The sequence below is a fragment of the Galleria mellonella genome, unplaced genomic scaffold (genome assembly GCF_026898425.1).
Source record: "Galleria mellonella isolate WM207_F2 unplaced genomic scaffold, CSIRO_AGI_GalMel_v1 utg184, whole genome shotgun sequence".
Classification (NCBI taxonomy): domain Eukaryota; kingdom Metazoa; phylum Arthropoda; class Insecta; order Lepidoptera; family Pyralidae; genus Galleria; species Galleria mellonella.
The window spans coordinates 4931324-4957872 of NW_026442025.1; the positions used below are offsets into that span (position 1 = coordinate 4931324).

At 31.7% G+C, this 26549-nt stretch overlaps 1 protein-coding gene across 2 annotated transcripts in view; it reads left to right on the plus strand.

Annotated features, from left to right (window-relative positions):
- Positions 1 to 20365: 20365 nt before the first annotated feature.
- The window catches only part of LOC113512112 (carbonic anhydrase-related protein 10), an 85957-nt gene continuing 79773 nt past the window's right edge, over positions 20366 to 26549 (plus strand). For both annotated transcript variants that reach the window (XM_031909179.2, XM_026895893.3), the window contains exon 1: positions 20366 to 20511. The gene's annotated coding sequence lies outside the window, so the exon portion shown is untranslated. The remainder of the gene's footprint in view (positions 20512 to 26549) is intronic.

Genomic DNA, 26549 nt, shown 5'->3' on the forward strand with positions numbered 1-26549 from the left:
AAAGAGCTACAAACGGTTGTTAGTATCAAAGGGCCGCCCTCAATTGTTGCCGACGGAGGTTTCGAGCGATTAAAGCGTTGCGTTTGATGTATTCATCCCGTCTCGATTCGACTGATATAGTTCAGGGGACTGAGAGCCTTTGAATTAAAAAATTAGAATGCGGTGAATAAATTTAAAAAAAGGTTTAACATTCGTATCTTAATAATATTTATAAAAAAAATCTTAATTATTCATATGTCTGTCTTTAAATTAATAAACTTAAAAATTTAAGTGAATTTAGAAATAGTAGACATAATATTTTGTAATTTATAGTTAAATTTAATATAAGAAAAGATTTTTTTGCAAATTCATTTCCTTTTTCATAAAGATAGATAAATAGATATTCTTTATTGTTTCTTCTAAAAGATTACAGTAGTAAACTTGGTAAAATTCAAAAACAAAAAAATAACCAGAAAAGTTCATACTACAAAATATTGCAATACAATTAAATAATTGTAAATTATAAAACACTATTTTTATTTCTCATTTCGCAATCAAAAACTCATGAAATTTAACGACAACAGAAGTAGGTTTGTCGCTGTCATTCGGATTAATTTTGTTAATATTTTAAATTAATTTAATATTTTACTAATTATAGAGACATTGTCTCCTGGTCAAAACAACTGCGGGAAGAGATAAAAGTACTGCTTTAATGCCCGCCTTGGGATTTTAAACAGTCGTTAAGTGAAATGTCGGAGTTCGATTTTATAACGAAGCGCAGACAGCGTTGCACTGAGACTAAATAAAGTTAGTGACTCGTCATTCTCATGAAAGACTGCCGCTTTGGGGACTGAGGCCCTACCATGAAATGCTTTCCGAAATATCGGGCCGTACGAAACACAAATTTCATGTTAAAATTACATAATACATAATGTTTTAAAATATTTAAGTTTATTTATTTTTTTTATACAAAATTAGGCTGTGGCACAAAATAGCTATGACCCCATACTAGGCGAAGACTGTCTCAATTAAAAATGCTAAAATATCGTTACCTTGTACTTTTATGGTAGGATTTACGACGAATAAAAGGTTAAGCTCCATTTACTGAGCCGATTTCGGCATGAACAAAAACGTGAAATTGAATTCGAAAATTCGGAATTTCATTTCTTGGTAGACCCCCTGATCTGTACTACTGTGTTACAAAAATCGTTAAATATTCATATGAGAACAAGATATATCATCATCATCATCATTTTATCTCTTCATTAATCATTGTTATGATAAATAATAAATTCTATAGGAATACTCTCCAAATGAAAGTTATTAAAAGATAGATTTATAAGGAATGGCAACGCATGGGGGGTATCATGGGCGAAACAGTATAGTCTGTTATGTCCATGGTACTGTTCATGTCTATAGGCGACGGTTACCACTTTCCATCAGGTGGGCCGTCAGCTTGTTTGCCATTCTAAGTTGCATAAAAAAAAAGTTAAATAAGTTTAATATGATAAAATTTAAAACTAATATTTCTCAGCTATAGATTTTATCGAATACAGACATACGCTTTTTAATTTTTTTTTTAACTTTTTAATTTATACCGAATGAGTAAAAAAACTAGAAACCGCGTGATATCAAGACATCACCCTAACACGAGAAGCTATAGTAGTAATGAGGTAAACACATTTTATTACTTGAACCTCAATAAACAAGGCCTAAATACTTTTAGTTTACAAAATAGCTTCAATAGCCTGAATACAAATTTGGAGAGAATAATTTTATGTCTTAACTTTTATGCATTATACTGTCGGTAGTTTAACAAAATTTTATATGTATTTATCACCATTAAAGCGTTCATAAATATCAAAGTTATACATAATAGAAACTATTTAACTAGGTGTTAGTTTGCGGAAGTCCATATCACTGGTTAGCTGAATAGAATTATTTTATTTAATTCCGCTACAATTAGTATATGTGCGAATGGCAACACTCGAAGATTAACTACTATTATTATTACCAGAGATTCTACAACCTTCCATATTAGTCAATAATCTTCGACCACCATTCCGTCCACGCATATTTTTCAACACGTGTTTAACATCTAAACGAGGCACCTTCAGGTAAATTAATAGATTGCTGCTATCTATCAATTTGTCTGAAGATGCCTCGTTAAGAGGTTTTGTTAATTCAATACCTCAGTTATGTCCATGGTACTGCTCATGTTTATAGGCGACGGTTACCACTTTCCATCAGGGGTGCCGTCAGCTTGTTTGTCATTCTAAGTTACATAAAAAAAAGCAACGTATTACAAACAATCCCCTCCTCATCCTTAACAAAAATATTACCTTTAAAAATATGGAGTAACATAAAAAATCTTCACAGAACTTCAACAAAACAAAACCACCCAATTGGAAAGAGCGGGTCTAACTTTTAGCAGCTAATTGAATTGGAGTCAAACTTGCTGTTAAGGTGGGAGCACAGCATCGCTGTCGCCCGCGGCACCGCACGCCGCCGGACGGTCGCGCGCGTCTCACGGCAACTTTGAAAAATTCCCGACCAGTTTGTTTCACTGTAACTTAATAAAAACTACGGACGGAGCACGAAGTTAGAAATTAAGTTTCGAAAAACATCGTCCCGTGTCGCATCCGAGTAAATTTTGAGATATGCTCTTTTTGTTTTTCTTTCCATTCGCCGTAGACTATGTCGTTTGCTGTATTTGCAGAAATAACTAAGCTAATAATACAGTTGTGTTTATTTATTTAACTCAAATACTACCTTTATAGTTGTTACTTCATATGCATTCTTTTCAGAATTGAGAAAAATGCTAAATAGATCATCTCTGCTTTATTGGCCGTGTAGTCCCGGCATAGAATAGGCCACCCCTTCCTTTTCCATGGGTGTCGTAAAAGTCGACTAAAGGACGGCGAGGGATGGGCAGCAGTGTCCCTCTTAAAAAATCTCTAAAGCCTGACTGCGGTTGCCAATCCGCCTGCCAAGCGTGGCAACTACTGGAAAACCCCCCTAAGGGGGAGGCTTATGTTCAGCAGTGGACGGTTAAGGGCTGATATGATAATGATGAGACCCTCTCTAGAAGGAGTAACAAGTTAAAATATATACTGGTTTTTAAGCTAGATCATCAGGAACAACTGTAAAAACCGCGTCCAATTTCGTACAGTAATGGTTTTTACGTGATACCGGAACAAGCATAAAAGGTAGATAAAATTTATAAAAAAATATTGGTTTGGCTTCTATTGTTTTTAAAATATACATTTATCTTATATTTATAAATGTATGTTAAATACCATAAAGATTAGTTGAGTAATGAAGATGTTCAGACACTATTTTAAGTAAGTACTTTATATTATTCTCAATTTCGTGTATAATATAGTATATGTCATATATGTGTAAGTATATTTGTTATTTATATATATTTATTCGTTTATATATGTAATTTTAGTACGTATGTATATCAATAATTAGTAGTACCGCATTCGAGTAATCTGACACTTCCCTATGGTTGACTGGGAGAGAATGCTTTTAGCATTAAGTCCGCCATGTACACATATTTGTACTAATGAATAAATAAATAAATAAATATTTTAAATTTCTTATATATATCTCGTATAATTATTCTATTCAGTAGTTCGACTGAGTAACGTACTCTTAAGTATCTAATGTGGGGGGAAAGTGATTGTTAGCAATTAAATTTAACAGCCCATTGCTAGCAATACACCCTGTCAGGTCGATCACCACGCGGTTCCCCCTGGAAAACATAGTGGTTAATTCTTGTTCAATGGTCATTATGGGCAACTGACCTGCCTTCATCCTCACCTGTCATCCTTCACTGGTACTCCGGTAGCGTATACCGATAGCACAGGCGAGGACACCATTCCATCTTCACCCATTAAAAAAACTATCTAACGTAGACTATTTATAAAACATTGCAAAAAAGCTAATAGCCCATCTGATTGAATGTTGTAATCGTCGCCTATAGACATGAACATTACTATGAATGACACCATGGTACCCCTCATGCGTTTCCATTTTTTAGGGCTATGGTGTTATCCTATTGCATCCTGTAATTTCACAGCCATATCCTACCCTTTAAACTAAAATGCAGTTATGCTTCACGGTAGAAACTTGAATGTGCAGAAACTTATTTACGGATTTATAATATTCTCTATGTATAAGAAAAATTTAAATATAGAATCGATTCGTATATACTTTTGAAATCCAAAATACCAAATACTAAAAACGGACAATTTCTCCGCAAATCTTCACGAGTCAAACAGCGGGTGAAAAATAAAAAAAAAATAGAAGCAGTCCATTAATTTTGACATCATTACGCTGAAAATTAGTGAAAATAGACTTTGATACTAGTGTAAGAAGGTTCAAACGAGACTGTCCCTAAATGAGACTTAAGTTCTTCCTTAACCTTATTTTAAAGCGGCGACTGGCGTCAATGCATTAGCATTCCCACGCGAAATCTACTTAACATTTCTAACTAAACAAACAGCTAAAGATTATGCCGAGTTTTGGATTGTAAAAAAGTTTTTATTCCATTCATCGCAAAGTTGTTTTGTTTTAAATACATTAAAATAAATTTTAAAAACATCCAAATAAAAAAAAACAACAATTCAATGGTGCATATAAAATAAAATAGCAACACCGGCGGTATCCGAGCGAGAAAATTCCAAATTCAAATCAGTTCGTGAGTGTTGTGCGAAGCAGTAAGACGTGCCTAGCTAACAATTTATTTCGTTACAACTCTGTTTTAAATGCAAAATGTATTGTCGAAAACGAGAATACTCTGGTTGGTTGATGGTTTGCATAATTTGCTTTGAAAGGGATATTTGCTTAGTTTTGAGAAAATTCATTTATATCTTGATTAACTTATGCGATTAGCAAGTACATAAATTTCATAATTATATTATCTTATTCTCTATTTTGTGTATACTTTACTAACATTATAAATCTGAAAGTGAGATTGTTTATCTGTTATCATTTGCCGCATAATTGATTCAATCAATTGCTATGAAATTTGGTAGACATTTAGGAGTACTATGTAAGATTAAGACGGATTATTTTCATTTAAGAGTTTCCTCTTGTCAGTGCAACTAATTCAAGCATCTTCTTCCAGGCAACTCTATCCCAGGCCATATCCTTGACCTCCCTATACGACTTGACATCTAGTATTTTATCTATTCCATGTAGTTATTCCATGGTCTTCCCCTTTCTCTTTTGCCTATTTCTTCTATTTTTCCTACTATGCTCTTTAAAAAATCGTCGTGTCGTACAAGATGGCCTAGCATTTTGTCTCTTCTATTCTCTATTGTTTTTATATATAGGATACGGATATAGGCTACTATTTATTTCGGACAATTACATATCCCGGTTTCCTTAGTGGAAATAGCGTGTAAAAAATATATGCATATACAAATATACTATGTAATATGTATGAAAGTTTGTCAATTTACCAACCTGCGTAACATAAATTAATAAATGGATTTAAATGTTTAATATGTAAAAAGATACCACTGTAAAATTTTTAGATTGTAACAAAGGATAAATACTAACTTTTTGTAGGAGAAAGGGGAAAAGTCAAAGTCGATCGCTTGGTCTTAACTATATCTATACCATCATCTATCTATAAAAAAAAATAGTTTTTTTTTATACAACTTAGAATGACAAACAAGCTGACGGCCCACCTGACGGAAATTGGTAACCGTCGCCTATAAACATGAGCAGTGCCATGGACATAACAGAGTATAATGTTTCGCTTATGATACCCTCCATGTGTTGCCATTCCTGAGGACCCAGGTGTTATTCCTCTGTACCCTGTAAATTCACGCCATATCTCACTCTTTAAAGTGAAACACAGCCATGCAAACACAACTGCTTTACGGTTATAACACGAATGGGACAGAGGTACCCAAGCAAACGACTTTTGTACAAAGTCCCCCCTCTGGTAAAATTTCAAACTTTTACTAGTTTTTGAAATTACGTATAAAAGCTAGTATTCTGTAATTAATATACTAGAAACTAGCAATTATAGTGATCCAATTCTCGTAGTAAGTTTATGGGCATGCAATTTGTATCAGCGTCCGGCATGGAGCTTGTCGACATCTCAACTTCTGTCACATGTCTCTCGTTTCGGCTGCCTATTGAACCGTGTTCAACCCGTTTACACGGATCATGTTTTAAAGTGGAAGTGCATTATGGAAAATAGATGTTTTGTACTTTTGATATTATTTTTGAGACTTTGAAATTAATAAAGTATATTTTAATTCCTTGTTTGTGTTATTACATATTTCTCGATGGAATTTAATTATGATATTACTTAAATACGCAGGGAGTCAGTGGATGCAGGTAGCTCAGGACCGTTACTTATGGCAGTCTATGGAGGAGAGCTATGTCCAGCAGTGGACGGATAATGGCTGAAATGATGATGAAGATTATTTGAAGTTCTCATACGTTGTGTTTTTTAAGTACTAGTTTTTACTCGCGACTTCATACTACCCTCAAGAGTATAAAAAAATGGTAGTTGGTAAAATTAAAATTAAATTATATTGAATTAATTAAATTAAAATTGGTAGTAAAATCTACTGATTTTTAGGGTCCCGTGCTTCTTAAAATGGAAACCTTTTAGCATTATGATGTTTTCTGCCTGATCGTGTACTTGTAAATCGAAAGCCTCCAAGAAAACAGTGTCTCCGGAAAGACAAAAGTAAATCTTAATTTTGTTATTAAATTGACTGTCGTTTAAAACTGACTCTTATTTCATATAACAATAAGTTGAATTTTGTAATTTCTAAAACGTATATAAAAAAGTTCACTGTAATTCTGCGTCACATCTAGTAGCCATTGTTATTGACATCTTCAGGAACACGTTCAGTTGCAAACAGTTCGGCGATGAGTTGCTTCTACCAACTTGGAGGATCGACTTGTGTGACGTATGTATGTATGGAATTGAACTGCGTCTTTATTGCATTTCAGCTGCACATTCCCACCATATTTAAAATATACATATATGTTGATATTGTTATTTATAAGCTTTTCTCTTTTTGCATTCCCATAGAGTCCTATTGTTGGGCTAAAATATAACCCATCATCACATTAGCCCTTAACTTTTTTTTTTATACAACTTAGAATGGCAAACAAGCTGACGGCCCACCTGATGGAACGTGGTAACCGTCGCCTATAGACATGAGCAGTACCATGGACATAACAGAGTATACTGTTTCGCCCATGATACCCCCCACGCGTTGCAATTCCTGAGGACTCAGGTGTTATTCCTCTGTACCCTGTAACTGTCCACTGCTGAACATAAGTCTTCCCCAGAAGTAGAGTTATGTTAGTAGTTGTCACACTTGTCAAGCGAGTTAGGGTTTTAGTGATATATTACGCTGCTGCCCATCCCTCTACCATTAGGTTCTCTTAGTCGCCTCTTACGACACCCATGGGAAAGGAAGGGCCACTATTCTATACCTGGAGCTATACGTGAGAAAAAAGTAAGTACTTATATTTATCCGTAAGAGATCTTTAGCATATAAATGTAAGATGCTGTTATCAACATTTACATAAATCTCGCCAATTTCGAATTCAAATTTAAATCACCTATATTCAATTTGAATAGTTTACAATCATTTTTAATTTTTTTTTATGGATGCAGGGTTCGGAAAGTTGTTATTTGTTAAGAAGAGCCCGCAACGAACTCAACAGATACTAAATTTAACAGAATATGTGTATGTGTATTTATTTAAATACAACATACAACAAACAAGGGGGAGACTTTGTACAAAAGTAGATTGCTTGGGTACCTCTGTCCCATTCGTGTTTCAACCGTAAAGCAGTTGTGTTTGCATGGCTGTGTTTCGGTTTGAAGGGTGGAATGTGGCGTGAATTTACAGAGTACAGAGGAATAACAAATGAGTCCTCAGGAATGGCAACGCATGGGGGTATCATGGACGAAACAGTACTCTGTTATGTCCATGGTACTGCTCATGTCTATAGACGACGGTTACCATTTTCCATCAGGTAGGCCGTCAGTTTGTTTGCCATTCTAAGTTGTATAAATAAAAAAAAACAATATCGCATACTAAAATTTAAATATTTTGAACATAAGTTGTCATGTCGATTATACGTATCTATGTTTGTTCTCGGGTAAACCTATATTTTTGAAGTAAGATGTAGATACTTATGGTAATGAAGATTTGTTTTTGTACTTGTTTTGCTTGTCGTGTGGACCGCACTTGTCACATCACACGAACAATCAACTTAACTATAACTTAAACATAATACACTAGATCATTAACATCTAGATAGTTTATGTTATATATTTTCTCCCTAGAACTTTAAAACTGACCTAACTTTTATAAAAATACCACGTATTTAGGAACGTATAAAATTATACTAATCCTGTAATCGGTAACTTTTATACAAAGTCTCAAAATCTTTTTAACTGACTTCAAAAAAGGAGGTTCTCATTTCGCTTATATTTTTTTTTATGTTTATTACCTCCTAACTCTGTCAGTTCTGAATCCATTTGAAAAATCCTTTTTTTCTGATATGATATAGATACTTATGCGTGGTAATTACTGGCTAAAACCCTTTAAGAGGGAGGCTTATGTTCAGCAGTGGACTTTAAATGGCTGATAAGGTCCATTTGAAAATTTCGAATTAAACAAAATACAGGACATCACTCGTGCAAACCCGCAAACAGTTACCTAATAATATAAGGATATTATCAGTACTATACTTTCCAACTTTCGTATTGTATGAAAAAACAACGAGTCAATTAATAGCTCGGCTGACCGTTTTAGACACTCGATACTCCATTTAGAGCTATATGATCTAGTTAATACCAATGGATTTGAATTTAATTTCAGTTGAAACGTTCCATTGTCTCCAAATTCACCTCAAAGGGAATAATAGTCTTGAATACTAATTTAATTATGCATTTCAAACTTGTAGCCGTATCGCAATACCTGTCTGGATGTTGTTATTAACAAATATTTACTAGTTACGAGCTGTCTAAATTACAATAATCACTTTGGATTCCCGTGGGATTAGTTTTGTATGAGATTTGATTGAGAGGTGATTATACACACACATTAATATATATATATATATATATATATATATATATATATATATATATATATATATATATATATATATATATATATATATATATATATATATATGGATATTGGCTACGAAATTGGCTTATTGAAAGATGTTTTTACACGATAAAAGAATTTGTAAGTCTGAATGGTAGATTAGACTAAGAATGCACTTTATGTAATAATATTAATAATATGACATGTACAATTTTAATGCTTTATAACTATAATATTGACTATTTTTAAATGTTGACATAATTAACTAATTCAATGTAACAATTAATATGTATTTAGAATAATTATTTGGACATACGTAATTGATAAATTTTTACTTTAAAACGTAACCGTCGCCTATAGACATGAGCAGTACCATGGACATAACAGGGTATACTGTTTCGCCCATGATACCACCCCAGGCGTTGCCATTCCTGAGGACTCATGTGTTATTCCTCTGTACCCTGTAAATTCACACCATATCCCACCTTTCAAACCGAAACACAGCCATGCAAACACAACTGCTTCACGGTTGAAACATGAATGGGACAGAGGTACCCAAGCAAACGACTATTGTACAAAGTCTCCCTCTAGTGACTAATCATAATAGTAGACAGTAAAAGCATTATTCATATTTTTTAATGTATTGTTTATTTTTAATATGTTTTCCTACCTCGTTAGTTAACTGAATACATGTAAGATGTAATTTTCTTATATGATGTACAAAAGTACATCATATTCTACATAACAACCAGTTTATCTTGACCTCTCGTCTCCCCATCTAGTAGTCTAATTTTGAGGAGACAACAGATTTATGCTGCAAGCTGAGGTCTTTCAATGCTGGTTATATTATAAATAATGATGCCAGTGCATACAACCAACATACATTCATCATGCTACGTAAACGATTCGCTCATTACGAATGTTATTTTATTTTGTAAGAATTTTAGATATTAGATTGAAAAAAATACCTTCTTAGGATTTGAATCCGTGTATCTTTAGTAGCTATAATACTACTAATAATAATAGTATTAGAAGACAATCGATATTAGTATAGAAAAATATAAGTTAAAAAAAACTTAATTGTAATAAAATTATTAAACTTGTGAGTTGTACTATCATAAAAAATACAGGAGAATTGAAAAAAGCGAGTTTCTTTTAGTTATTAGTTTCAATCATAAACCTTTATGCTTTTATAATAATAATAATAGTAAACTTTATTCAATCAAAAATGCGGGTAGACTATTTAGATATCAGTGATTACTACACTAGGCTCGCAGGCCTGTTTCGTAATAATCGGTAAGGAACTAATTAAATAAATATATATTTATTTGTACTTTTAATTCGGTTGCAGGATAAGATATGCCGTTAAAATTAGTACGGTGGCATAATACTCTATTTCTACATGTATGTATGTATGCTAGTGCTTACTAAATTATACCTGGCAGTAGAAACAAACATGCGAAAAATCGTAATAAAAGAAGAAATCTGATTAAAAAAGAAATTGAAAGTTCACCATTTGAAATTAGAATAAACGCTATTTTTTTTTTATTTTATATGACTGTGGATTTACCAAAAAAATAGCATTGCCATGTAATATTTTTCCCTAATTTTAATCCAGAATATAAATATTAGGGGAATGTAAATATAAAAAATTCAGCGATGACGAACGGCGGCTCTCGTCCGACAAGTGGTTGACATTAGTCTCGCCCGCCTTCGGAATTCGTAAGATTTTACCATGAAAGTCACGGCATATACTTCAGACCCCGCATTTCGTCATGCTGTAAGTAATTTTTCAATTTCAAAACATTTTTTGAGGTAAACAACAAACGAAAAGAATTGAGAATTTTGTATGTGCTTTCTTCTATTATTTGGAATGGCTAAAGTCATACCTGATAGAAAATGGTAACATATGTATGTAAATATCATTGTGTTTGAAATACGGGAAAAAATAATTATAAATTTACACGAGAATTTCAGAGAAGACTTGGCTTATTAAATAATAGTTTATTGTTAAAGAAGTGTAAACAATAAAATTAAAAAGAAGTTATATAATTGTAAAGTTCTTGACTGTCTTACGTGCCGCAAGGGCGAAGGCCGCTGGTTGCTGACCGCTACTCTAATGTAAAAAATTTTTAGGTTATCTCCGTTGTTGGTATATAAATGTAACACTAAACGACGGCTTAATATACATATCTTTTAAAGCATGAAATAAACGATTATTTGCACAGATGAACAGCAAGTCTTCTATAACTCGGTAATTACTCGATTCCAAAACATATTGCGACTTGCTAATAATAATATCCCTTTCTAGTATTCAGACAATAATTAGTGGGAAACAGATGTGGATTTTGCGGTAATGAGCGCCATTAGTGTGAGATAGTTCAGAAATTGTATACGTTGTGTGGAAATAAATTATATTTTAAATTTGTTGGGTACAATTGCAGGGTAACTTCGTAGGGTTTTTAGAAAGCAGAAAAGATAAAGAATCAAAATCTATTTGGATACATTTCAATTAAAATAAATTAGAACAATATAAAATGAAAACGAGAAGAAAACATATAGTTAAATGATAATTAGATAAACTTTTTGAAAACATTTGAAGAATCCTATGCTATAGTCTCTGGAGAATATGTCGATGGACAAAAATGATTATATAATTATTATATTTAAATTAATATGTGTGTTTAATTTTAACAGATCTAAATATATAACAAATGCATATTTACATATCTTTAAGAGAAAATATTTCGAGACGTTGTCGAAGTGCTCCCGTCTTTTAGAAAACTTCGAATTTAGTCCCACGTTGGGCGCCAAAATAGCTTACCTTCACAAATTGACAGTGGCACCTCGTTCCTTCCACACAGTGTGGCCAAAAATTCACCAATGTCTTCTCTTTCTTTCACACGTAGCATTAAAAATAGAGATACATGTAGTAAAAATGTTGGTTGTTTCTTGTCGAATTCAAAAACGGAGCGCCAGTTCGTGACAAAACTCCGTGATAAAAGCACGCGTCACGTTTAAAACTAATGAAATATACTGAGAATTCGACAAAGACATCTCTCGTTTTCTACATGAATGTAATTTGCATACAAATATGATAAATACGTTCTCGTCTATGTTATTATAATATATTGTATAAAAACTTTTAATTAGTAACATACAATGAAGAATTTAGATGCAACGGTTGTTTACAACTAACTTTTGCCGACGGTTTTCTACGTGTAATGTCATATTTCCCTTTTAAATTAAAATGTTTAAAAATAATTTCTTTTTCTAATTCATGTTCACAACCAAAACTACTAAAGTTTTGGTTGTGTATTGATAGTCGTTCAGGACAAACAATTTTATATGTATAGAATAAAAAATAAAAGCTACTTATCTTCACGCTAAATCTCATGCGGGCTGGGCATACAAAAGAAAGTACTATTGGTTTCTATCTTTAAACAACATCTCTAACATCATCGTAGTAAGTAGACTCTTGACCTATCCATCGGATAGATCACGATATGTCTGAACATTTTAGATCATGCTACTTGATAATAAATAACAAATTTAATACAATATCAAATTTATACAAAATAATTTATGATTGTGTTCTATAAAAAAACTGACTTCTATCGTAGCTAAGGTTATTTTTATTCAAAAATTAAATTACTGAATCTATTTAATTTGATAATATTTCTATGAGATCTATCTGAAAGAGTTTTGTTTTCAGTTAAAAAAAAATAATTTTCCACATCAGTTTATAAATGACAGAGATAAAAAAAAACAAAATGAGAACCTTCTTTTCTTTATGAAATCGAATTAAAATATCTGTAATCCACCAGAGAAAGACTTCGTACAAAAGTCGTTTGCCAAGCAAACGACTTTTGTACAAAGTCTTTCTTTCAGGGTACAGAGGAATAACACCTGAATCCTTTTTTTTTTAATTTTTTTATACAACTTAGAATGGCAAACAAGCTGACGGCCCACCTGATGGAAAGTGGTAACCGTTGCCTAGAGACATGAGCAGTACCATGGACATAACAGAGTATACTGTTTCGTCCATGATACCCCCATGCGTTGCCATTCCTGAGGACTCAGATGTTATTCCTCTGTACCCAGTAAATTCACGCCATATCCCATCCTAGAAACCGAAACACAGCTATGCAAACACAACTGCTTCACAGTAGAAACACGAATGGGACAGAAGTACACAAGCAATCGACTTTTGTACTGTAATGTGACTTTTGTTTTTTGTACCATGAGATTTTACCAGAGTCTCCCTCTGGTAAAATCCCATGGTACTCCCCATGCATAAGTACCATGGGCAAAACAGTATACTCTGTTATGTCAATGGTACTGCGAATTTCTATAGGCGACGGTTACCACTTTCCATCAGGTGATCCGTCAGCTTCTTTGCCATTCTAAGTTGCATAAAAAAAATTGTACATATATAAAACACTCGTTGAATAAATACTTACAACTCAGTCCAATTCAACGAATATCAGAATAAATTTATAATATAATACAGCGTATTTCGAGCTGTAAGGAATTCATAGTCTCTCTTTCTGGAGGTGTTATTAAGGTGAATTGCACTTGATTTTTCCATTACAGTCTCAAATAGAAAAAAAAAAAACGTAATATTTCAAATATAACTAGTATTATTTTATTACGTTCCTGAGAGTTTACTTGTTTTTTTTTTTCTAATAAAAGTCACAGATTACTTGAAAGTAAAAAGAAACACCTAGAAACATCTAATAATGGAGTTTTAATATTGTCACAAAGTCTATGCATAAAGGCATGCATTTATAACGAATTTTACATAATTTACTAGATGTTTAATAGATGTTAAAATATTTTTTTTGTTACAAAGATTGTGATAAAAATAACTCAGATTTAAACAGTATTTTACTCTTTAGTACGTATAATTTTTATTAATATTATTTACTAGCTTTTACTCTGTCGATTGCATTTGCATGATTAGACCATACATGTATGGAATCATGGGTAAAGGCTAGTTCAGTCATAAGAATAAACTATTTTAGTAATAATATAAGTTGTCGCAAACTAAGTTTTCGGGGAACGCGACCTATTTTCTTGTTGAACCCACAGTTATCTACTATATTATATATCATTGTATAGCCCCATTGTACATAGACAATATATTAATCTGACAGAAGAAAAAATATCTGGTCTTTTTCTTAAGATTTCGTGTGCACGCATGCGTTGATCTCTAGCTCCGCCTTCAAAGGAAAGAGATAACAGACACTTTCATCTTTCAGCCGCTTGAAAGCTGATTTCAGTAAGATTGATTTCAGATAAAGAACGGAATGGCAATAAAATGTATTTGTTGAAAGAATGTTCAGAAATAAATTGTATCTCAAATAACACGTAACGTTTAAGGAAAAGTAAAATAAATAATATTTCAATTTAGTTTGTTCGAAATCATTAATTATTATTATATACTAATAATTTGTAATAATCTAAATTAAATTGTGAAACAAAAAGAAATTTTATATACTAAGTAGGTAATATTTTAGAAATTTCAAAAAAAATATTTAAGATAAAGAAATGTGAAAGAATAATTTCAAGTATTTGAATTAATCTAAAATAAACTTTATTAAATTTAAGGTTATTAAAAATAAAAGAGGCTTACGTCCAGCAGTGGACGTATAATGGCTGAAATGATGATGATGAAACTTTATTAAAATGTATTTTTATAAAAAATACTTATACACTTTCGATAGCTAAAGATATTTAGTTTTTATTAGTTTGTTATTTCTTGTGCACCTTAACCTTATTAAATAATTATATATTATAATAGAATAATGCACTAATAGTTCTCTTGCACATTTTAAGTATTTACAGATTATGTATACTCATAAAAAGATAATACCTTTATGAAAATAAAAAAATATACGATATTTTTAATCTACAATTTCGTGTTAACAAAAGGGGTGTTTTATTAAATTATTTCCGACATCGTTAATTATTATATTCCCATGGCTCACAACACTTTCACGTGAGTTAATTGGCTGAAAAGTACTGACAAAAAGTTGAACATTATTATTTCATATTTAATTGGCATGAATTAAACGAAACGTACATTGTATTCATTTTGGCGGGAAATGCTTTAAATAATTAGCTTACAAGCATAAATGAAGAATGTAAAATATGATGCAAAACTAATATAAAAACAAATTTATGATCCAATTTATTCATTCTAGAGCTATTAACACATTGACACCACCCGAATTTGTAATATAAATCAGTTATACTTGCTTTGTTTCAGTTGGAGGGTAGTAGTAGGTGGTAGTGAAATTACAAAGTTCTAAGCCAGAATTGGCAAAGCATGAGAATTATTATAGATAACACAGCCATTTCTATATCCATATCCATGGTGATATCCATGGTGCTGTTTATGTGTGTAGGTGATAGTTACTATTTCCGATCAGGTGGGGCGAATCATCATCATCAGCGGCAATCAGTTTTCTTATCATTCCAAATATTATAGAAAATGAATAAAATACTAATATTGTATGCAAATAATTTTGGGAGTTGGATCTGTATTTCATCTTTCTACACCAGAATGGGTCTCATATTCTAGTTCTGTAAGACGTAACATTATACTTTTACTGTACCAACACTTTACTACTGAAGAGACATGGTTATCTATACTAATATTATAAAAAGGAAAGGTTGTTTGTCATTTTAAGTTGCATAAAAAAAAATTAAAATAAATTTGAGTATTTTTATGTATGTTTTTTTGTAATAGATAAGCTCTAAAACTACACAATCGATTTTAAAAAACCTTGCACCTATAGAAAGCTACATTATCAGCAACTAATACTATATACAATATATTCAAAAAATAAATATTCTTCCTAAAATTACCTAATAAAACTAATATAATATAATATACTAATTTATTTTTCTCTCTATCAGAGTGAAGCCGGGGTGGATTGCTAGTTAGTAATAAAGACTAGTAGATCCAACATCCACGCAATTCTTTCTGAAGACCATTGTAGTTGATTCTTAGTAATGTTGTCACGATGGATCGAATGGATGGTTGAATACATATTCACCTACCAATATATCCATCACTGGTACTAGTCAGCGTAAGTTGATATTATATAGATGAGGTTATCAATGCATTTTCTTTATTTTACTACTTTAATACAGCAAACGCAGTGTAAGACAACACCTCTTTACTTTACCAGAGGGAGACTTTGTACAAAAGTCGATTGCTTGGCTACCTCTATCCCATTCGTGTTTCAACTGTAAAACAGTTGTGTTTACATGGCTGTGTTTCAGTTTGAAGGGTGGGATATGACGTGAAATTACTGGGTACAGAGGAATAACACCTGAGTTCTCAGGAATGGCAACGCATGGGGGGGTATCATGGGCGAAACAGTATACTCTGTTATGCCCATGGTACTGCTCATGTCTGTAGGCGATGGTTACCACTTTCTATCAGGTGGCCCGTCAGCTTGTTTGCCATTCTAAGTTGTATAAAAAAAACCTCTCTCCCCACTATATAAAGCTATGACCTCAAGTACATTGCAGGAAGTCAGTGGATGCAGGTGTCTCAGGATTGTTTTTAGCAGTTTATTCAGAGGCCATATCAGCAATGAACAGTTAACGCCTAAAATGATGATGAATGATAATATAGCCATAGTCAATCTGTCTGCTAGTGGGATCAGAGTGCTGCAACATACAAGATAGAACATACAACATACAAAATATAATTTCAGATGTTGTGCAATAAAAAAACACCGACTTCCAACGTTGCAAACCAGTAATTTTGATTAAAAAAGACTGAAGTGTTGAAATGATTTTATTTAAATTTCCATAGAACCAATCTGAAAGCTTTCAGATATGAAAACATCCTTTCAGATAAGAGAGGATTTTCCAAATCTGTTTATAAATGATAGAGTTATGAGGTAACTAATACACATGAAAAATACAACCGAATTGAGAACCTTTTTTGAAGTCGGTTGATGAGATAATAACTATATTTTATTAATATTATTATTTAATAAAAGTTCGTGGAGGTACTTCAAGCACTAATTCATAAAAATGAATAGCAAACTCCATCAAGTGCTGACAGTATCCAGCTTCAATAAACTCCCATAGGCCACATTCCTATGGTTACAAATGGTTATAAGTTATGGGTATGGTTCAAAATCATACTTATAGTTCACAAACACCAGACTTAATGGTATATTTTACTTATGTTTAATTCTTCAAAGGTATTATGTCTTTCTTCTTTCATTTTACCACACACACCAGTATTATTTTCATTATTAGGTATTTTTTCGCAATTTTAGGTAAAACATTTTCTCACGTTTTAAGTTTGGGTTTGCTCGACTACTTTTGGGCTCTATAGGAGACCTTATTAATGAGCGCGGTTCACAGCATTGTAAGTATCACTATTACAGTTATTATTCACCAAAATATTTTCTGTTCCCAAAATTTTGGACAAAAGTAAAATGGGCTTCATCATCAACATATTAGCCGTCAACTGTTCACTGCTGAATATAGGCCTCCCCCATAAGGTGTAGCTTTGCCAGTAGATGCTACGCGTGGCAGGAGGATTGGCAAGCGCAGTTTGACTTATATCACATATTAAGAGAAACTCTGCTGTGTATCCCTCAGCCATCAAGTTTACCCTCTTTTACATGACAAAACGTAGTTAAAATCGATACTTGTTTGTGATGATGTAAAGGTGAAGTATTATAGAGTTTGCTAAAAACCAAATAGCCTACTTGATATTCATTTAATATTGTACTTAGTTTAAAAAGCAGGTTATAAATCTTTATATAGCCAACATGGTTAGAGCTTATCATAATACTATGACAATTAATGTCGTATCACCAACGGAATATACTGTGTCAGTCACACACTGACGTCATGGATGACTTAAAGATAGGTAAAATTATATCATCATCGTTAAATGAGTCGTTTACTGTCTACTACTGAATATAAGCCTATTTCTATTGGGGGTTTTGCCAGTAGTTGCCATGCTTGGCAGGCGGGTTAGTAATTGCAGTTAGAAATTAGTGATGTTTTAAGAGGGACGATTCTGCCCATCCCTCGACTGAGTTGTAAATCCCTGACTTAAGTTTTCTTACTCGCCTCTTACGACACTTACGAGAAAGAAAGTGATGGCCCATTCTATGCTGGGACCACACAGCTTAAGAGATAAGATAATATGGTTAAAAATAATTCTCATGAGAGAGAGAAAGAGAGAGTAGAATTAAGTACCTGTAATATTCCTCGTGAATTGTTCTTAAAAATTTGTTCTTCATAATATTAGAAAGAGAAAAGATTTGATTATTTGTTTCTGATGAAGAAACTTAAAAACTACTCGATCGATTTTAAATATTCATTCATCTATAAAAAGTTACATTATTAGCAAATAACATAGGCTATAGTCATGTGGTCCCGGCATAGAATAGGCCATTTCTTCCTTTCCCGTATATGTTGTAAGAGGCGACCAAGGAAGGGCGAGGGATGGGCAACAGCGTCCCTCTCATAACATTTCTAAAGCCTAACTACAGTTGGCGATCCACCTGCCAAGCGTGGCAACTACCAGCAAAACCTCTCGAAGGGAGGCTTGTATTCAGCAGTGTACAATTAAAAGCTGATATGATGATGATGATGATGATGAAAATTCTATTTACTCATGCAAAGCCAAGCCGTCTGGCACAAGTGAAAAATAAAATGTATTTTTTTATACAACTTAGAATGGCAAACAAGCTGACGGCCCACCTGATGGAAAGTGGTAACCGTCGCCTTCAGTCATGAGCAGTACCATAGACATAATAGAGTATACAGTTTCGCCCATAATACCCCCCATGCGATGCCATTCCTGAGGACTCAGATGTTATTCATCTGTACCCTGTAAACTCACGCCATATCCCACCATTCAAACCGAAACGCCGCCATGCAAACACAACTGCTTTACGGCTGAAACACAAATGGGGCATTTGTACAAAGTCTCCCTGTGGTTTTTGTTTTGTTCAATTGAGAATCGAATTCGGAACTCAAAGATATGATAATTTGTTCAATTATCATATCATTGAGTTTCGAGTTCGATTCTCAGTCGGCCCAATTTAAGAAACGAAATTCTTTAAACTAACTGTGTGTTTTGTTGGGATGGGTAATAAATGGAAATATCTATATATTACTGTTACAATATCCGCCTTCACCTAATAACTTACCAATTAACTACTGTACAATATAGGAATGAAGAACTGGATCGAAATAAATACAGATCTGATTGTATTCTGATTTGTATTGGCGATATCGAAATGGATAATGGTTTTTTTTTGTCAATCATTCAATGTCAAAAGTACCCAATATCCATATTTTGGGTCGACATCTATATATCGGGAGCAGTACTGATATAACCCATGCCTAGTACTCTGTAATATCAGTACTATCTTTTACCCTTCGAAACAGCTATGTAAGCACAGCTATCTGATGACAGAAACTCGAAAAGAATAGAGGTAACAACGTAGACGATTTCTGCATGGGGTCATTATCGGATATACACATATTTTATGCAGCTTAGAATGGCAAACAAACTGATGGTTCACCTGATTGAAAGTAGTAGCGGTTATTACCTATGTACATGAAAATCACTAAAACATCGTCGAATATACTGTTATGCATATGAGTGGTTCCACATATATTGCTATACTTGAGAACTGACTTGACTTATTTTTTCTTCACTTACCATTATAGAGAAATCTCTATATAACACAATAGAATTCATCCTTAAAATCGCATTATATAGAGTTTACATTATGATTTTTAATTTAATTAGAGCATCCATTGCAACTTTTTAATATTAAATTTATTTTCTCCCAACTAGAAACTCAAAGCCACGTCTCCGTCTTCTGACTATCTAGTGATCACTTTTTTTCACTTTTCCTAGAGATTTCAATTCATTACACACTGTAACTAGACGAAAGTTGCCGTTTTAATTAAAGATATTCACTGAAAACCCGCCCCTGAAGCCTTAACTCACTGAGACGTGGTTGGCTTATTTTTTTTTCGACACACTCATTCCCGCCTCTGTGACCCTCCCAAACAAACAGCGAAGTACTTTCAAAACAAATTTCGCGACATATCAAAATCAACCTTATCGTCCCTTGTGAAAAACCTAAATTTCCGTATCAGTTTCTTGGACATACGACATTATTATTCTACAGTAATGCTTTCAGTTCATTTCATGAAAGTGGAGACAGGCTCGCATAGAGTCAGTTGACCGCGGACTTCGCGAGAGTTAGCGTCGAGGGTAGATTTACGCGAGGCGTGTAATTACGCGGAAAACTTTACGCGACGCGTGAAGTGTTGTGCTGTGGACGCTGCTTTATTTTTTACTGTATTAACAGTGAAACCTTGATGGTGCATTAATTTGGTATGTATATTTATTAATTAATTTGGAGGTATTTACTTATAATTATTTAATTAAAATGAATTATCATTATTTATTTTAATCACACTTTAATTAATAATAAAATTATTTTTCATTGAATTTCTATAGGGCTATTTGAAAATATCTTCAAAGCAAAATCCAGATTTGAAAATTCTATATTATTGATAGACTCTAATCCCATCGGATTGAGTCGCCAGAAAGTATATTTTCAACCTATTAATATTTTAATAATAAAATATTTAATAAAATTTCGGATAAATCTTAGTTTATAATTAATTAATAGTAATTAATCAAATAATTAATTAATCAAATAATTTATAACGCAGTTACTGTAAATGATCGGTCTTTTTTGTGTTACGTGAAAACTGTATGAGAAATATATTAAACTAAACTTGTCATGCAAAGGTTAAAGATAAGGAGATTGTATTATCTTTATTTATTAAAAACTAAGTCTTTTAGATAAACAAATATAATTATAAGTGTAGATAGATGGATAATTAAAACTAATTTATTGCTATAATATTTTTTCAACATTCAAAATAAAATTTAAAACAAAAAAATATTTGTTTTCCAATAATAATGAAATTTTAATAAATAATGTTCATAATTATTAAGTTTTTCGTTCATTACATTATAATTTTTTTATTTATTTTTAGAATTTGTAACAATTATTTTATATTGTACAATAGTTAATTAAAAATTATATGGTGCAATTCACGTCGAAATGACGACAATAAAGAAGCAAATATGTAGATACTATTTACCTGCAAAGATTTATCATTGAGTTAAGTCCCGAGTGTGTATTTAAAATATGTGTAAACAACGCGAAAGTGTAAAGTTAAATTATATAAATAATAATAAATTATCATTTAAATAAATCATTAGCATAATAAATCAAGAAATGCAATACTATAAAAAAATGTCAGTATCATATCAAATCGCGTTTATTCGATGTGCAAAATATGTTTAATAGATAGTATTTTAAATAAATAATAATTTTTTTTTTTGTAAAAAAACTCTTTATAAACAAAATGTATTAGATTAAGACCAAGTAAACGGTATTAAGAGTAATAATTTATTTAGGAATAACATTTGCCCGCGTACTTCGTATAAATGAATTTAAAAAATAGCAAATTTGTTTGATCTTCAGAAATTCAACTGTAAAAACCGTATTCTATTTCATTATATATGAACAATAGTTTTAAATAAATATATTTTTTTCTACTAGCTATAGAAGCTTTTATTAATACTTTTACTAAAACATAATAAATTGTAACCAAATATTATCATAAAATCGTTTAGTTGCAATTTTATTGTATGTACATATAGTATTATTTGTATATATTTACAAAAACAACACAACAACAATTAAATTTACTACAATACGATTTCCAACAATATATTACTACAATCGTACTAATTTAAACATTAAAAGTAGTTACAATATGCATTTACGGATAGTAACAACAAAATAATAAATTGTTAATTAAATTAAATATTAATTGGATACAAAATGAATTTAAAATTGATACCGATTACTATCAATTAATTATCATGTAAGGCCTCGAGCACACATAATGCTATTAGCATAGGTCATTCAGTTACATTTCAGAAATTATGTGCTATATTTTTTTTTATTTATTTATTTATTCGCTACAATACTGCATTGGGTTGAAAATTTTTTACAAGTAACAAGAAGATATCATAAAATATAACAAAACAAAAAAAAAAAAAACAAAATATTGCACGTAAAAATTAGAGAAGTACAAGTTACAGAATATCTATACTTACAAAATCGGCTGTTCTGATTGACTATCAACATACAGCGTCTAACGATAGAAACTAAGTCTTGAAAACTTAGTTTGTTTAAAGGTTTAAATTATAATATGTATAAACATCTATTAAGAAAGGTTTTTCAAAATTTTCAACTTGAAGGACAGATACAAAGAGACGACACAGCGCGTGCAATCCCGCGGGCAACGGCCAGTTAGAAATATAATTAAAAAATGAAAGTGGCTGAAATTTGAATCCAAAATTTCTACGACATGGAATAAAACAATAAATTTAACACTTTACAGTAAATAAATAATCGAGTATGTATTTAAATAATATTGTAAAAAAAAGTTATAAAAAATTATGTTTAATTGGACTATAACTTATTGTCCCCAGTAGTTACATTATTTAAAATGATGACCCCTTGACAGATTCAAAGATTTATTTTTAGAATTCAAAAAGAAAAAAAAATCAATTCAATAGGTTATTTTGTATGTTATGTGATATCTTCGTTGATTCTACGCCGATTTTTACGATCTATAGAGTTTTGATAAAAATAAAAATAGAACAAAATAGAAATAATCTTTATCCAAATAGACTTGTTTACAAGCTCTTTTAAATCGTATTTTAATGATTCTAGAACTGGATTCAGAATGTTGTTATCTGTTGAAAAGAACCCTTAAGAAACTCAAGAGTTACTTTTCAATTTATTATGTACAAGATTTTTTTTTATAACAACTTATAATGGCAAACAAGCTGATGGCCCACCTGATGGAAAGTGGTAACCGTTGCCTATAGACATGAGCAGTACCATGGACATAACAGAGTATATTGTTTCGCCCATGATATCCGTCATGCATTGCCATTCCTGAGGACTCAGGTGTTATTCCTCTGATTTTACATTTGTATGGGTACTGTGATTATAATTAACATTGAGTTCTAATTATATGTATTATTAAATGGAAAATAAACAAGCAAACATGAGCAGACCAGTTCCCACAAACAGTATCCGTTCACGCGCATAACGGTTGAGCCAGCCGTCATTGCGCGTCAACTATATTTTAGGGAACTCAACGAATCAACTCACGACGCCACCATGAGTCAGGGCCTTATAGTGAGCATGACTAGTTTAAAGTCTTCAAATGTTGTACGTTCTCCTAATTGTAGTGTCTTATCACTTAATTTTAAATTAAGAATTTAGATAAAAAAAATAACTATTCCATATTTAAATTGGTCTATTAGGTGTCTGCCAATTTAAAAGGCCCTTCGGCATTAAGAGTTCCTAATCGTTTTTAGCCTCGGACGTAAACTACTAGATGACGACTTTACGTGAATGAATGCATAAATGATAAAGTCAAATAAAAGAAAAATGATAAAGTGGTCTCCTAAGCAAAATGTAAATTAACGGCAATTTATAACGACGTCGAAAAATCAATTGTCGATGTGAACAATGTCTGGATGTTGCTCTTTTGAATAACTATATAAATGCGGTATCATTATGGTCGCTACCACAAATCCTGCATTGGAATATTAATCAATTGTCGTGCAAATCGCGTTTCCAATTGCGGTATTTTACCACATTCGTCCGCTATATTAGTTGCGACATTCGGCAGAGTTCCATGACATATTATTTTCAATGGAGTTATTCTAAATTATATTTATATTACATTATAGACTGTTATGTGAATGAGTTATTAATATTGTTGGATATATTTTACAATTTTGTAGTGACGTTAATAAAGGTACATAATTTATTTGAATCGCTAACAACTTATAAATAACAACAGACACATATACATAAATGTATATATATATATATATATATATATATATATATATATATATATATATATATATATATATATATACATGAAAGAAGTAATATAACGTTTTCCTTTCATATGTGTGCTAGATTAATACAAAATAGTAATAATATTATGCCTACTATCATAATAATATTGCCTTTTTGTTAATTTTCACATATGAATAAAGTATAAAAAATCGTACAAACATTATCAGTTGTACGTACATATTTAATTTTAACAGTTTCAGAGATCTCAATTAATTTTTGTTTTTTTTTTTTATGTATGTTCTGCATATAGCTAAAATTTTTCCAACGCAACTTTCAATTGGTTTTAATAAATATTTTTGTAATATTCACAATATATAGTATTTTAGAACTCGATAGTGATTAATGTTATTTTTGTTTATTAATACACCTATATTAAAAAAAAAAGTTTAAATAACAACCTAAATCTGTTATAAACAACAATGTTTATAATTATTTTAATTACTTAACACAATGTTTGTAAGTGTTTTTAATTACTCAAAAAAGAAGAAGAAGTTTTTTAACGATATTTAATTATTTAGACGTCATTTAGACGATATTTAGTAATATATTAAGAGTTGTTATAAGAACAAATTTAAAAATGATTAAAATATATGAGAGAGTGACAGACTATAGTTAAATATGGCAAAGACTATTTGGCTTATATAGAGAAAACCGCTATTAAAATATTATCAATATGTATAGGAAATATCGATGACTCTAAAACGAAAAAAAAAATACGCAACGCAGTTCTTAAAATTTTTTATTGGCATTTTAACAACTAGATCAATATCGGGATCAGAACATGTAAGTATCACGTTTGAACCAGCGAATCTGCAATAATTTCCAGTTTGTCTATGAATAATAAATAAATAACATTGAACTTCAATATGTTCATATTATTAATAACTAACTAATAAATATATTCTTTTTTTTATACAACTTAGAATGGCAAACAAGCTGACGGCCCACTTGATGGAAAGTGGTAACAGTCGCCTATAGACATGAGCAGTACCATGGACATAACAGAGTATACTGTTTCGCCCATGATACTCCCTTGCGTTGCCATTCCTGAGGACTCAGGTGTTATTACTCTGTACCCTGTAAATTCACGCCATATCCCACCCTTCAAACCGAAACACAGCCATGCAAATACAACTGCTTTACGGTTGAAACACGAATGGCACAGAGGTACCCAAGCAAACGACTTTTGTACAAAGTCTTCCTCTACTATGGATATTATATTTTATTTATTATATCAACTGTTGACTGTCCATTGCTAAACATAGGCTTCCCCAGTATTGCCAGAAGTTGCCCCACTTCGCAGGCAGGTTGGTAACCGCAGTTAGGCTTTGCCGTCGTTTTATAAGGGAAGCTGCTACCCATCCCTATACTTCTACTAAATAACTGGATGTAAATACTTAAATACTTTTTTTTCTATATACGTACTTATTGTATATTATAGAAAATATTTAGGCTAATATAAACACATAAATAAAAATATTTATATTGTGCAGGAATCGAACCCTATATATAGTTAATTGTGTTACAACTGTATACCAGCACGATTGTCCATAAATACGAGGCATTATCTTTTTTAAATGTATTCTCACTGCCATCCATTGTCTATGTTTTATGAAAACCTTGCATGATTCATTGTCTCTATCCAGCAATTAGGTATTAAAATACCACATCGATTTTTCGTAGAATGTATCTACACATGCTCACATTCGTTGATTATTTGTCTATTGTACATACGTATAGACAGTTTTATATAGATATTTACAGATATTGGTTAGAGGATTAAAATGTAGGTTGTTTAAAATTTATTTATTTATATTTTGAGGACAAAACAATAAACTGAATTGTGACCGTTTTGTATTAATGATGATGATGATGATCATGATGATGATAGGAAAAAATTTTACTATTTAAGTTTAATTTATTTTAAACACTTTAAATATTTTTATAAGCTCTAATTTTTACTTCTTTTTTAGGTATATATTTTGCTTGTTTTTTGTATCATCACATCAGCATTTAACTGTCTACTTCTGAATATAAGCCTCTCCTTGGAGGGTATTGCCAGTAGTTGCCACGCTTGGCAGGCGAGTTGCCAACCGCAGTTAGGTTTTCCTCACCCTCCCTTAGTTGGCTCTTACATCACCCACGGGATAGGAAAGGGTAGCCTGTTCTATGCAGGGAACACATGGCAACTTTTTTGTATATGTTTAATTTTATCTCTTTTTACCGTGTGTGTCTATCTATGTCTGTTGTTATTTGTGTGCTGTAAGTAATGAAAATAATCTATCTATCTATCTATTACTCATTGCATTCCATAATACGGTTGGTAGATATCTGAACAATTCTAAGTATGGTACCTATTAGGAATAGCAAATAAGAAAAAGGATGGTTACCTTTA